Raw genomic sequence first — 13,841 nt, forward strand, 5'->3', positions numbered from 1 at the left:
GAGAAACCTGTATGCAGGTCAGGAAGCAACAGTCAGAACTGGACATGGAACAACAGACTGGTTCCAAATAGGAAAAGGAGTACGTCAAGGCTGTATATTGTCACCTTGCTTATTTAACTTATATGCAGAGTACATCATGAGGAACGCTGGGCTGGAAGAAGCACAAGCTGGAATCAAGATTGCTGGGAGAAATATCAATAACCTCAGATATGCAGATGACACTACCCTTATGGCAGAAAGTGAAGAGGAACTCAAAAGCCTCTTGATGAAAGTGAAAGAGGAGAGTGAAAAGGTTGGCTTGAAGCTCAACATTCAGAAAACAAAGATCATGGCATCTGGTCCCATCACTTCTTGGGAAGTAGATGGAAAAACAGTGGAAACAGTGTCAGACTTTATTTTTTTGGGCTCCAAAATCACTACAGATGCTGATTGCAGCCATGAAATTAAAAGACGCTTACTCCTTGGAAGGAAAGTTATGACCAACCTTGATAGTATATTAAAAAGCAGAGACATTACTTTGCCAACCAAGGTCTGTCTAGTCAAGGCTATGGTTTTTCCCGTGGTCATGTATGGATGTGAGAGTTGGACTGTGAAGAAAGCTGATCGCCGAAGAACTGATGCTTTTGAACTGTGGTGTTGGAGAAGACTCTTGAGAGTCCCTTGGACTGCAAGGAGATCCAACCAGTCCATTCTAAAGGAGATCAATCCTGGGTGTTCATTGGAAGGACTGATGCTAAAGCTGAAACTGCAATACTTTGGCCACCTCATGTGACGAGTTGACTCACTGGAAAAGACTCTGATGCTGGGAAAGGTTGGGGGCAGGAGGAGAAGGGGACGACCGAGAATGAGATGGCTGGATGGCATCACCGACTCTGTGGACATGAGTTTGAGTGAACTCCAGGAGTTGGTGATGGACAGGGAGGCCTGGCATGCTGTGATTCATGGGGTTGCAAAGAGTCGGACACAACTGAGCGACTGAACTGAACTGAACTGAACTGAAATGTTTTTGTATTATTTCTTTAATAATTTCATACCCTGAATTTTATCTGCCTTCTTTTTCTAGAGCTTCCATTAGTCAGAGATTGGTCTTCCAGAACTGATTTCTTAATTTTCTTACTGCTTTTTCCTCCTATTTTTCAAAGTCCTATTTTCTCTTTTAGATGTGTTTTCTGCAAGATTTCTTTGACTTTACTATTCCACTCTTTTATCAAAATTTTAAAATTACTATGACCTAGTTTTAATTTTCAGGAGCACATTCTTGCTGTTTATTCCTTCTTCATATAACATTCTATTGTTTAATGAATGCAATGTCTTTTCTTACCTTCTGAAAGATATTTTTTGTTTTTGAAGAGCTGTTCTGTTCTATGCATTACAGTTTTTCCTGAGTTTTTTTCTTCAAATAGTTTCTTGATTTCTTTCTTTTTCAAGTTAGAGGCTTTCTTCCAATGTCCAGTGGCTCTTTGCAGTCTGGTTTATATTAAGTATGAGAAATTGAGTTCATGGTTGGAAGCCCCATTGTGTTGAAGGGATTTTTCAGAAATTCCCTGAAATTGATTGGTGGGTCCAAGGATTTCCATTGGAGGACCTCACGTGTCCATATGTATAGGTCCTTTCTCTAAGATGCTTCACTTATTCCAGAGAAGAATCCTTCAGCCTCCTGCACAGGGTAAGAGATGGAGACATGGAGAGCTTCAGAGACAGCTTTCTTATAGCTGAGTGTTAAGGGGCATGTTTGGGGTTTGTCAGTAGGTAGACTTTCTCTTAGTTTTCAATTGAGTGCCTCATTCCCAACTTTTTCTGTTTCATATTCCCAATATAAGAATTTCTCTAGTTTAATTTCCCAAAGATTAATTTTTCTATAGGCTAAGTCTCTTCTTTCCCCTGATGGAGTGGGGAAGGGCATCTGAAGCTCTACCTGCTGTTATAGAGTTTCATCAATTCCTCTCTTTTCAGCCGCACACCTCACTTTTACCCCTTTGTATCCAGTACTGTATTTGAAGCTTTCCGTGTTCGTAATGTGAATTAATTTAGTTTGTTTCTTGTTTGTATTCTGGTTTCATTATCTGCAAATGATTTGTTCACTTTTTAAAATTTTTATTTTATATTGGAGCGTAGTTGATTAACAATATTGTGTCAGTTTCAGGTGTACAGCAGAGTGATTCAGTTATACGTAAATGTGTCTATTCTCTTTCAAATTCTTTTCCCATTTAGTATATTACAGGGAGCAGAGTTCCCTATGCTATACAGTAGGTTCTTGTTGTTTATCTGTTTTAAATTTAGCAATGTGTATGAGTGAGGTCTTCCCCAGTGGGTCAGTAGTAAAGAATATGTGTGCATTGCAGGAGATACAGGAGACATGGGTTTGATCCCTGGGTCGGGAAGATCCCTTGGAGGAGGAAATGACAACCCACTCCAGTATTCTTGCCTGGAAAATCTCCTGGACAGAGGAACTGGTGGGCTACAGTCCATGGGGTCACAAAGAGTTGGACACGACTAAGCATATATGCGTGCACACACACACATGTACATGTTAGCCCCACACTCCATCTAACAACAACAAAATTTGATGTGCTATATTTGCTTTTGTTTTTTCTATTTGGGTGGGCATGGGATTTATACCTTTAAAAGTATCTTTTTCACTTTAACAGGGTTTCATGAAGAAGCAGAAACAAATGTGTTCAGTTCACTGTATTAGCAGGCAAATTAGGCTGCATTTTGACAAGCTGAGTTTAATATGCCCATGGGACATCAGGTGAAAATGTTCAGCAGGCAGTTGAATAGGTGAGCCCACTGCTTTTAAGAGGAATTTTTATTTTGAGTGGTGTCAATAGAAAGCGCTACTCAAAGTGATGAGACCACCATGGAGAGAGTGTGTGGAGTGAGATAAGCTGTGAACCAAGAGTAGATTCCTGACAAACCCAGTATTTAAAGGAAGGCAGAAGAAGAGGGAACCATGAAGGAGAACATTCTATAATTTACCAAAGGGGTAATGTCAATATGTCAAAGAAGTCAATTGAGATAATGGCCAAAACTTTTTTTTTGCGAAGTGGGGAACATGGAAATCAGTCATGGCTTTGGCAGGATGGTGTGGACAAGTCCAAATACAGCAAATAAGAGAATGGAAATAGTTTTGTTTTGTTTTGCTTTTAGTAATTGCTAAAGAAGAAGTAATAGAGGGTATGTCTATGGCTCAAGAACCAGATGAACAAGTCTGTGGGCTTTTTCTGTTGTCTCCACTTGGGATGCTATCACATTTGATTTTAGGATATTTAATGAGATGATTCAGAACTGCATCCTTTTGTTATTGCTGAATAGTCTGGTTGTGACTTTGTTGCCCTTTTATTATCTGTGTGAAGATATTTTGGATGGTTTGATTTTAGAAATAATTTTTCACCATCCATTTTCATAACTTTCCAAGGCTGGTGTGGGCAAGCCAGATTGTAGGGTACTTCAAATTCTGGATGTGTGAGTGAAGCTGATACTAGTAACCACTCCTTTTTTCAGTCACATATATGATGAAATGTTTACAGAATAATAGAGACAGGGGGGTGTAGTGGGAAAAAATTCCAGCCCATTAACCTTAGCATAAAGCCCAAATTCCATTCTGCTGGAGTTTCTGAAGAAGCCTCCCCAAATAGCAAACTTTTTGCTGTTGCCTGAGGTCTGGAGTAATTGAGAAGACAAAAGAGCAAGGCAGGTGGAGAGTAAAATATTATCTTTCTTCCTAAAAGTGACTGTGTTGGGTTGGTGCTCTTCTAGGCAAGTAGACTAAAGCCCAGACTAGAGAAGACTTGCACAGACATGCACAGCCCGTGTGTGGAGACAGAAAGCACTATTTCCTGGGAAACACTGGGAGAGCTGAGCCCAACATGCCCAATTTATCCACATTTATCTATCTGATACATCTTTCTACCTCTCATCCTACCCTCCTCAGAACGAACAAGATGGTGGCAAGAGGCCAGCCTTACCAATGATGGAAACATCAGAGCTGAGAAGAAGTGAGCCCCCCAAACATATGCTGGCCTTCAATACCCTGCATGTTCTGATACCTGATCCCATTTGTACCACCCTCCCCATCACTCTCACACTGCTGCCATCCTGGCTTCCGTCCTGATTTCTCTAGTTAAGGGATCTTTGCAATCACTATTCTCCAGCATTGGAGAAGGAAATGGCAACCCACTTCAATATTCTTACCTAGAGAGTCCTGTGGACAGAGGAACCTGGTGGGCTTCTGTCCATAGGGTCCCACAGAGTCAGACATGACTGAAGTGACTTAGCATGAGTGCATGCATTGGAGAAGGAAATGGCAACCCACTCCAGTGTTCTTGCCTGGAGAATTCAAGGGATGGAGGAGCCTGGTGGGCTGCCATCAATGGTGTCGCAGAGTCGGACACAACTAAAGCGATTTAGCAGCAGCAGCATTCTCCAACCTGAAACTCTCTCTAGATAGTCACTTGAGACTCTCCAGTACCTTCAGATCTTCTCATATGTCACCTCCTCAGAGGGGCCTCCCCAGATCACCCGACCTAAAAATACCACTCCCCCACCATCCATCTCTAACCCTTTACCCTGCTTTGATATTCATAATAGCTTTCCTCTTTCTTGTCTCCTTTATGTGGGAAGCTTCATGAAGGAAGAAACTTTGTCTCTTTTGTTTTTTGTGCCTGCATTGGAATCTTGCACATAGTAGAGCTAAACTCCATAGGAGCTAACATCTATTTGTCTATCAAATGAATGACCAGTCCGGTGAACTTGGGGTCTGTCCCAGCTCTGCTACTGACTAGAGTGTCACTCCTTGGGAATTTGCTCCATCCACCCGAGTCTCTGTTGAAGAGCTGCATTAACTCCTTTCAAGAGTGATGGTGAGGATCCAATGAGATAATGTGTGCAGAAGAGATGAGGGAAAAACTGAAATGATCTAAGTGCTTGCATGGAGATTGCTCCCAATGACAATATTGTCTCTTTTGGAATCAAGGAGGAGTTAGTTTCTTGTCACCTTAGTGACAAGTGATGGCTTAAGTTGATGACATTGAAAAATTTCCCAGGACCATCCTCACACAAAATACTCTTGTCTGTTATACCCAGTTTTATCCTTGTATTTGCCACATTGTGTATCCTGATTTTTTTATGAAAAATTTAGTCATAATAGATAGCAAGGAGGAGTTTCATTCTAAAAAAATAGGACTACATTTACTTCAGCAAAAAGAATTTCTCAGCGGAAAACATTTATTTTGCCATGAATCTTAAAGGATTGAGGGCTTCAGCCATCCCCCTAGAATTATTTTCCAAATGGAAGGAAGCTAGAAATTAATTTTGAAGCAATTTCTGGGCATGTGAGTTTCACTTTTCTGCAAATAAACATGCCGTTAAATCACTCACAATTTCAGCACCTACAAATCTTGCAAATGGCATGCCAAGATAATCCAGTTAACCCAGAACTGCTTTTTTGTTGAAAGTTGCATGGAGGCAGATTTTGTTGTACTATATCATTTACATGATGGTATACATTCTGAAAGAGATGGGAATACCAGACCACCTGACCTGCCTCTTGAGAAACCTGTATGCAGGTCAGGAAGCAACAGTCAGAACTGTACATGGAACAACAAACTGGTTCCAAATAGGAAAAGGAGTGTGTCAAGGCTGTATATTGTCACCTTGCTTATTTAACTTATATGCAGAGTACATCATGAGGAACGCTGGGCTGGAAGAAGCACAAGCTGGAATCAAGATTGCTGGGAGAAATATCAATAACCTCAGATATGCAGATGACACTACCCTTATGGCAGAAAGTGAAGAGGAACTCAAAAGCCTCTTGATGAAAGTGAAAGAGGAGAGTGAAAAGGTTGGCTTGAAGCTCAACATTCAGAAAACAAAGATCATGGCATCTGGTCCCATCACTTCATGGGAAATAGGTGGAAAAACAGTGGAAACCGTGTCAGACTTTATTTTTTGGGGCTCCAAAATCACTGCAGATGCTGATTGCAGCCATGAAATTAAAAGACGCTTACTCCTTGGAAGGAAAGTTATGACCAACCTTGATAATATATTGAAAAGCAGAGACATTACTTTGCCAACCAAGGTCTGTCTAGTCAAGGCTATGGTTTTTCCTGTGGTCATGTATGGATGTGAGAGTTGGACTGTGAAGAAAGCTGATTGCCGAAGAATTGATGCTTTTGAACTGTGGTATTGGAGAAAACTCTTGAGAGTCCCTTGTACTGCCAGGAGATCCAACCAGTCCATTCTAAAGGAGATCAATCCTGGGTGTTCATTGGAAGGACTGATGCTAAAGCTGATACTCCAATACTTTGGCCACCTCATGCGACGAGTTGACTGACTGGAAAAGACTCTGATGCTGGGAAAGGTCGGGGGCAGGAGGAGAAGGGGACGATGGAGAATGAGATGGCTGGATGGCATCACTGACTCTGTGGACATGAGTTTGAGTGTACTCCGGGAGTTGGTGATGGACAGGGAGGCCTGGCGTGCTGTGATTCATGGAGTCGCGGAGAGTCGGACACGACTGAGCGACTGAACTGAACTGAACTGATATATGAAACCAATATTCATTGAAAGGAGTGATGCTTAAGCTGACGCTCCATATTTCGGCCACCTGATGCGAAGAGCCGACTCATTTGAAAAGATCCTGATGCTGGGAAAGATTGAAGGCAGGAGGAGAAGGGAGTGATAGAGGATGATATGGTTGAATGGCATCACCAAGTCAAAGGACATGAATTTCAGCAAACTATGGGAGATAGTGAAGGACAGGGAAGCCTGGCATGCTGCAGTCCATGGGATTGCAAAGAGTTGGACACGACATAGCAACCGAACAACAACAATATCAAAAGTATATGGACTTTGGACTAATCTAGATCTGGCTTCAAATTTGAGCTTTTACTGTTTAATGGTTGAGTTGAGGGCTTGAAAAAATTAACCTTGTGCTTGAGAAACTAGTCAACCTAAGATTAAGTTTCCTCATCTGAGTATGTCTTATATAAACCTTGAGACTTAAGGCCTTTCTAAGAAGAGTGACACATATAAATGAAATAAATAAAACACATGCTGTCCATGAACAACTGAGAGGCTCTGAAACGTTCATTATATAACCAGGAAACCCATTTTAATTTGTTTGGCCCAGATTGTCCTAAACATTTATCCTTATAAAACCTAATAGTATCTTGCTGAATCAGTATTCTATAGAGGATTCTGGGAAATCATGGCTTGCCAGAATGCCAGACATATCTTCAATGTAAAATACATTTATCTTCCCTTTCCCATTTTATTGTTGACCTCTCAGAATTTTCACCCAGATGCTTCATATGAACTTAAAGTAGAACTGTTTAAGTTCTACTATTTGTTCCTTTATCCCCTCCACCTTGGCTTCTTCCACAGTCGTCCCAACTATCCATATATTAGTTTTATAGCAGTGCTATAGCAAAGTGCCACAAATTGGGTGGCTTAACTCATTTAGAGATTTATTGTTTTAGACTTCTGCAGCCTAGAAGTCCAAAATCATTGTGTTGGTGGGGCCTTGTTCCCTCTGAAACCTTTAGGGAAGAATGTTCCCTCGTCCTCATTTACCTTCTGGCAAAAATTTTATTTTCTTATTTCCAAACTCACCTGAATAGGGAGATAAGATCCTGGTGCACATGGCTCATTTTGGAGATGCTATTAATAGTATTATGGGCTTCCCTTGTGACTCAGATGGTAAAGAATCTGCCGGCAATGCAGGAGACCCAAGTTTGATCCCTGGGTCAGGAAGATCCTCTGGAGGAGGCAATGGCACTCCAGTATTCTTGCCTGGAGAATTCCATGGACAGAGGAGCCTGACGGGCTATAGTCCATGGGGTCACAGAGTCAGATCCAACTAAGAAATTAACATGACACAACATTAGTAATATTGGAATTATTGAATGGTCTTTGTAAATTGATTGGTACTAGCCTCAATTCTTTGCTGGACTACTTACCATCTATGTGATTCTGGGCAAGTAACTTAAATTCTCTGAGGATCAATTTCTCATCTGTAAAATGGGATAATAGTACTTATCTGATAAAGATTAGAAATAAAAATATAAAGTAGTTAGCACAGTTCTGATACCTGGAGTTCATTTAATGACTGGGGACTTTTACTGATATCATTATCATGAGGATGCCTTGGATCATGGGGTCGGCCTCCCTGTTTCAAAATTGTTAGTAACGTTTGGGGACATTGGCTACTTTCACTTCCTACGTCCATTCAAATTTTCCTTCTGGTTAGCATGAGATTTCAAAGTAAAGCTCCCTACTATAGTGTCAGATAGTTTTATTTCCTCCTCTTCCTGGCTCTTTTCATTCACTACCCGCCGCATAACTTGAGTTTGTCTTCCTTTCCTGTGGTCACGAGGATATGGTGGCAGAGATAGGGATGACTAATTCAGTTAGCAAGATTAGACACCACTGTCTGATGCCAGAGGGGGAGCCTGTGGAAAGGAGATAGGCATGTACGTCTCAGGGCCCCTTCCGCAAAAGCTTGCCCATCACCTTGTGTGTCATGTACTGTGTCCTCTCTGGGGAAACAGTGCTTCAAATATCAATTTTAGAAATTAAAATGATGCCTGAAGGAAAATGAATACTGGATCCTTTGAAATAAAGGTTTTCTTTTACCATTTGTTTTCGTGGAAATCCTTAGCAAAAAATAGCTAGATTTGGGATTTGCGTTGGTATTTAATTCAGGGTTGCACAATAGCGCTTCAAGATTCAAATGCTTTGGATATGCCTGAATAATCTTGAGAGGTGACTGAATCCTTTTTAAATAGGGGGACCACTTTTATGTACTTTTCTTTAATTGCAAATTTCATGGAAATGTCTGTTACTAGTTGGCCTATTTTTTGTTTGCTTGTCCGGGGGAATGTTTTTCTTGTTTTGGGAGTACTCAAGGCAGTTAAATATGTGAGAAGACTCCAAATAAATATTTTAATTGCAGCTATGACATTTATTTGGAGAAAGCAATGGCAAGCCACTCCAGTACTCTTGCCTGGAAAATCCCATGGATGGAGGAGTCTGGTAGGCTGCAGTCCATGGGGTCACTCAGTCAGACACGACTGAGCGACCTCACTTTCACTTTTCACTTTCATGCATTGGAGAAGGAAATGGCAACCCACTCCAGTGCTCTTGCCTGGAGAATCCCAGGGACGGGACAGCCTGGTGGGCTGCCATCTATGGGGTCGCACAGAGTCGGACACGACTGAAGCGACTTAGCAGCAGCATTTATTTACATGGAAGACTTTTATCCTTTGGAATAACCTATAATGTAAAATGCAGAAGTGGGAAGGAGAGAAGAAAACATAGGGCTCCTTAACATGTTTGCTCTTTGTCCTCATTCTGGAGTTTTTGTTTCTAATTCTTCTTTTCACTGTTAGAACACACACTTTCTGGTGGCTTTCTTGGATTTCTTTTCTCAAAGCCTTGCCTATCTGAGCGTATTAACTGGTTGCTTCTGCACACAGATGACAGCTTGGCAGGATTTTCCCTTTTTGTCTCTTCTGATCATTTCCATTGGAACTGGGATGTGAGTTGATGGAAAGTAGTTTCCAGTTCAGTTTTCAAGTAAGAAACATGAGACTCACATGAGCAGGTAATAAATGTTGAATATCAGAGCTCTCTGGGGTAGGGTGGCCAGGGAAGCCTTGATTTGTAGTGTTTGCTGATTTCTATGGTATAAATATTCCCATCATGGCTGATTTCAAGCTACACGATGTTACTCAACACCAAGTTGGAAAAAAATACACAGTAGCAAACCATTATATAACCTTTTAATTAGATAAATATAAAAAATATAACTCCAGAGCACAGATGATAGAAAACATAGTAAACATGTTAAAATAGTTAAGTAGTGATGAGTTTTGAGTATTTATCACTTATTTTTTAATATAACATATTTACAATAAACTGTGGAACATTCTGAAAGAGATGGGAATACCAGACCACCTGACCTGCCTCTTGAGAAACCTGCATGCAGGTTGGGAAACAACAGTCAGAACTGTACATGGAACAACAGACTGGTTCCAAATAGGAAAAGGAGTATGTCAAGGCTGTATATTGTCACCTTGCTTATTTAACTTATATGCAGAGTACATCATGAGGAACGCTGGGCTGGAAGAAGCACAAGCTGGAATCAAGATTGCTGGGAGAAATATCAATAACCTCAGATATGCAGATGACACTACCCTTATGGCAGAAAGTGAAGAGGAACTCAAAGGCCTCTTGATGAAGGTGAAAGAGGAGAGTGAAAAGGTTGGCTTGAAGCTCAACATTCAGAAAACAAAGATCATGGCATCTGGTCCCATCACTTCATGGGAAATATAGATGGGGAAACAGTGGAAACAGTGTCAGACTTTATTTTTTTGGGCTCCAAAATCACTGCGGATGCTGATTGCAGCCATGAAATTAAAAGACGCTTACTCCTTGGAAGGAAAGTTATGACCAACCTAGATAGTATATTAAAAAGCAGAGACATTATTTTGCCAACCAAGGTCCGTCTAGTCAAGGCTATGGTTTTTCCCGTGGTCATGTATGGATGTGAGAGTTGGACTGTGAAGAAAGCTGATCGCCGAAGAATTGATGCTTTTGAACTGTGGTGTTGGAGAAGACTCTTGAGAGTCCCTTGTACCGCCAGGAGATCCAACCAGTCCATTCTAAAGGAGATCAATCCTGGGTGTTCATTGGAAGGACTGATGCTAAAGTTGAAACTGCAGTACTTTGGCCACCCCATGCGGCGAGTGGACTCACTGGAAAAGACTCTGATGCTGGGAAAGGTTGGGGTGGGAGGAGAAGGGGACGTCAGAGAATGAGATGGCTGGATGGCATCACTGACTCTGTGGACATGAGTTTGAGTGAACTCCGGGAGTTGGTGATAGACAGGGAGGCCTGGCATGCTGTGATTCATGGGGTCGCGGAGAGTCGGACACGGCTGAGTGACTGAACTGAACTGAACATATTTAATGGTAAGCATTTATACTCTAATTTTGAACAATAGCTGCATTGAACAGCTGACTCTCACAGTTTCTAGAGATCTAACCATTGGTTTTAACATATTGACTAGGACGTGGAAAAGTCATTGTCCTACCCAAGGTTCAGTGAATGAGTCATGTTGGAACCTGGATTAGTACAATTCATTTCTAAAGCCCAAATTTCTCTGGAAAGACTTACTTATTGAGGTATCTGTTTATTCATTTGTTTATTTATTTGTACTACATGCTTTAAAGATTTAATGAAAGGAATTTTGACTGTAGCAGACCATTACTATTTATTGAGACAATAAGAGTCAAAATATTTGAATATATATAATTACAACCACAGATGAGTGAGTGGAAAGCCAATTAGATTTAGGGCCATAAATGAATCCTGGCTTTGAGTCTTGGTTTTGCTGCTCAACAGCTTACAACATATTTTATTCTCTAGTTCCAGTTGTCTAGACTGTGAGATGAAGGAATTGGACCATATGAACATATACTACCTTCTGTATGTCTAACATATCATGATTCATTATTTAGACCCATTAGTTCAACAGCTGTTTGCTTAGAACCAATTATATTCACATTTGTTATGGACTCTACTCCAGGCAAAACTGGATATAAATGCAATCACAGTAATTATTATTAGAACAGCATCTCATGTTAATTCAGAGCCTTTTAATTCAACAAAGAGAAACTTTACTTTGAATCTCTGAGGTTCTATGACAGTATGAGATCAGGACACATCTTCAAAGAATGTTAGCAAGAGCAGAACCTATTCTAAAAGGACAAACAGAACTCTTACTCCTAGGAAACGCAAGAGGTCATAACCAGGTAGTAATAAGGAATAAGGAACAAGCCAAACCTACCATGCTTCACTGATAAAAAAGCAAAATCAAGAATGACTTTCTTATAATTATAAGATTAATTATTGTAGAAAATTTAGAAATTATTAATAAGTGTTAAATAAGGATAATATACTATACACCCAATTTAATAGCTTGCTTTTCTTTACCTAATATTTTAGTATATTTTATAAAACATTCTCAGTAGAGTCATTTTAATTGCTGTATATGATTCCATTTTTTGATGTAAAGTAACTTACTTTAATTGTTTACATTGTTGACAGTTTATTATTCTAAATAATACTGTGATAAATATCTTTGTTGATATAAAAAAATTGTATCTTGTACACATGATTTCCAATGGTAATATTTAAGGTTTTTAGTAAGGTTTTGGGCTTCACAGGTGGCGCTAGTGGTAAAGAACTTGCCTGCCAATACAGGAAACATAAGAGATGTGGGTTCAATCCCTGGGTCGGGAAGATCCTCTGGAGGAGGGCATGGCAACCCACTTCAGTATTCTTGCCTAGGGAATCCCCATGGACAGAGGAGCCTGGCAGGCTATAGTCCATAGGGTCACAAAGAGATGAACATGACTGAAGTGACTTAGCACATATACGCAGTAAGACAGTTATAGTGAATCACAAATTTTGACCTTTAGCATATTTGATTCTGCCAATATTGTTTTGTTTGCATATAGTTTATTCTGCTTCTGAACATTTATTAAGAGGAGCAGTTTGCCTGTATCCTTTAGTAAGATGTATTTGAACTGGAAATACCACCAATGTTTTCATATCATTTCAAGTAAATACATAATACAGTGTAGGGTTAATAATTTTTTCACTCTCCACGGGCATTAACTTCCAATACAGAGTTTATTAGTTTAGAAAGGACTCAATAAACGTTCAATAATGAAAAGATTTTAGCTAATTTAGGACAGGCAAAATACATTAGTGAAAGATGTGAAGAAAAAAAAATACTCCATTGATGATATGGCTTTCATTTTCATCAGGAGAGATGACAGCTAAGCACAGTCCAGGAACTCTGACCATTAAATGAAACAGTGAAATGAAGTATGTTGTTTTTTTAATTCACCTACATGGAAAACCATGACTCTAATAGTTATTTGATTAAATGTTAATGGGGGCTCCTAAGTTGATCCAACTCTTGCTTTTGTGTGTTAGATTTATGTCAGTTAAAACAAGACCAATTTCACCTTTCTTTCTTTAACATCTTTGAGTCAACATTTGCTGACAAAAGTTGTAACTACCCTGGTTATTTAAATATTAATGACTTCCATTAAAGGGGGCTGGATGTTTACAGCAGAATGATTGAGAAATTAGATGGTATGATTAGTTCCTTGTTTCTGCCTGCAGGAAAAAGCCTCTTAATGGAAGAGCTCCTTCCAATATGTTTTTCGTACCACAGGTTTTTTTTTCCCCCATGAACCAGTTAGAGAGTAAGATTGTTGACTTCAAGCATTCCTTGAAAGTAGCTGTTATTAAAACATTAGCATAACAAGTTCTAATAATTAAAAAAAAAATCTTTTATCGGTGCCATAGTGGTCATAATACTTGGGGTTCTTGGGAACCTAATTTCAGTTTCTAAAGTCATTTTGTTCCTTATTATAGTAAATAGACAAAACCACTCTTAAGTACATGGTCTATTTGGTTGGGCTTGTTTACATTAAGTCTGGGGAATTCTATTAAGTTAACCACAAAAGACTTGACAAAGGTTATGTATTCAATCAAATTATAATTATAAACTTTTATCTTATTGGAGAAATGTGGCTGAAAACCTTTCTAAATTTGCTAGAACCAATATTTTCCTATTATGCTAAATTGGGTTGTGATTAGCATGTGGTTAATAGATTACAACACCTTGTATGTTTTTAAGGTATATTAATGACTTGGTATATTAAGGCACAATCAGGGCAAGCATTGTATTTGCCTATATTGTATATTTCTCTTTGCATCCAGAATATGAGTGAGCAGAGTATTTAACTAGCAGCAGT

Source organism: Moschus berezovskii, chromosome 3 (assembly GCF_049115385.1).
Source record: "Moschus berezovskii isolate FMDL1 chromosome 3, NW_MosBer_1.0, whole genome shotgun sequence".
Classification (NCBI taxonomy): domain Eukaryota; kingdom Metazoa; phylum Chordata; class Mammalia; order Artiodactyla; family Moschidae; genus Moschus; species Moschus berezovskii.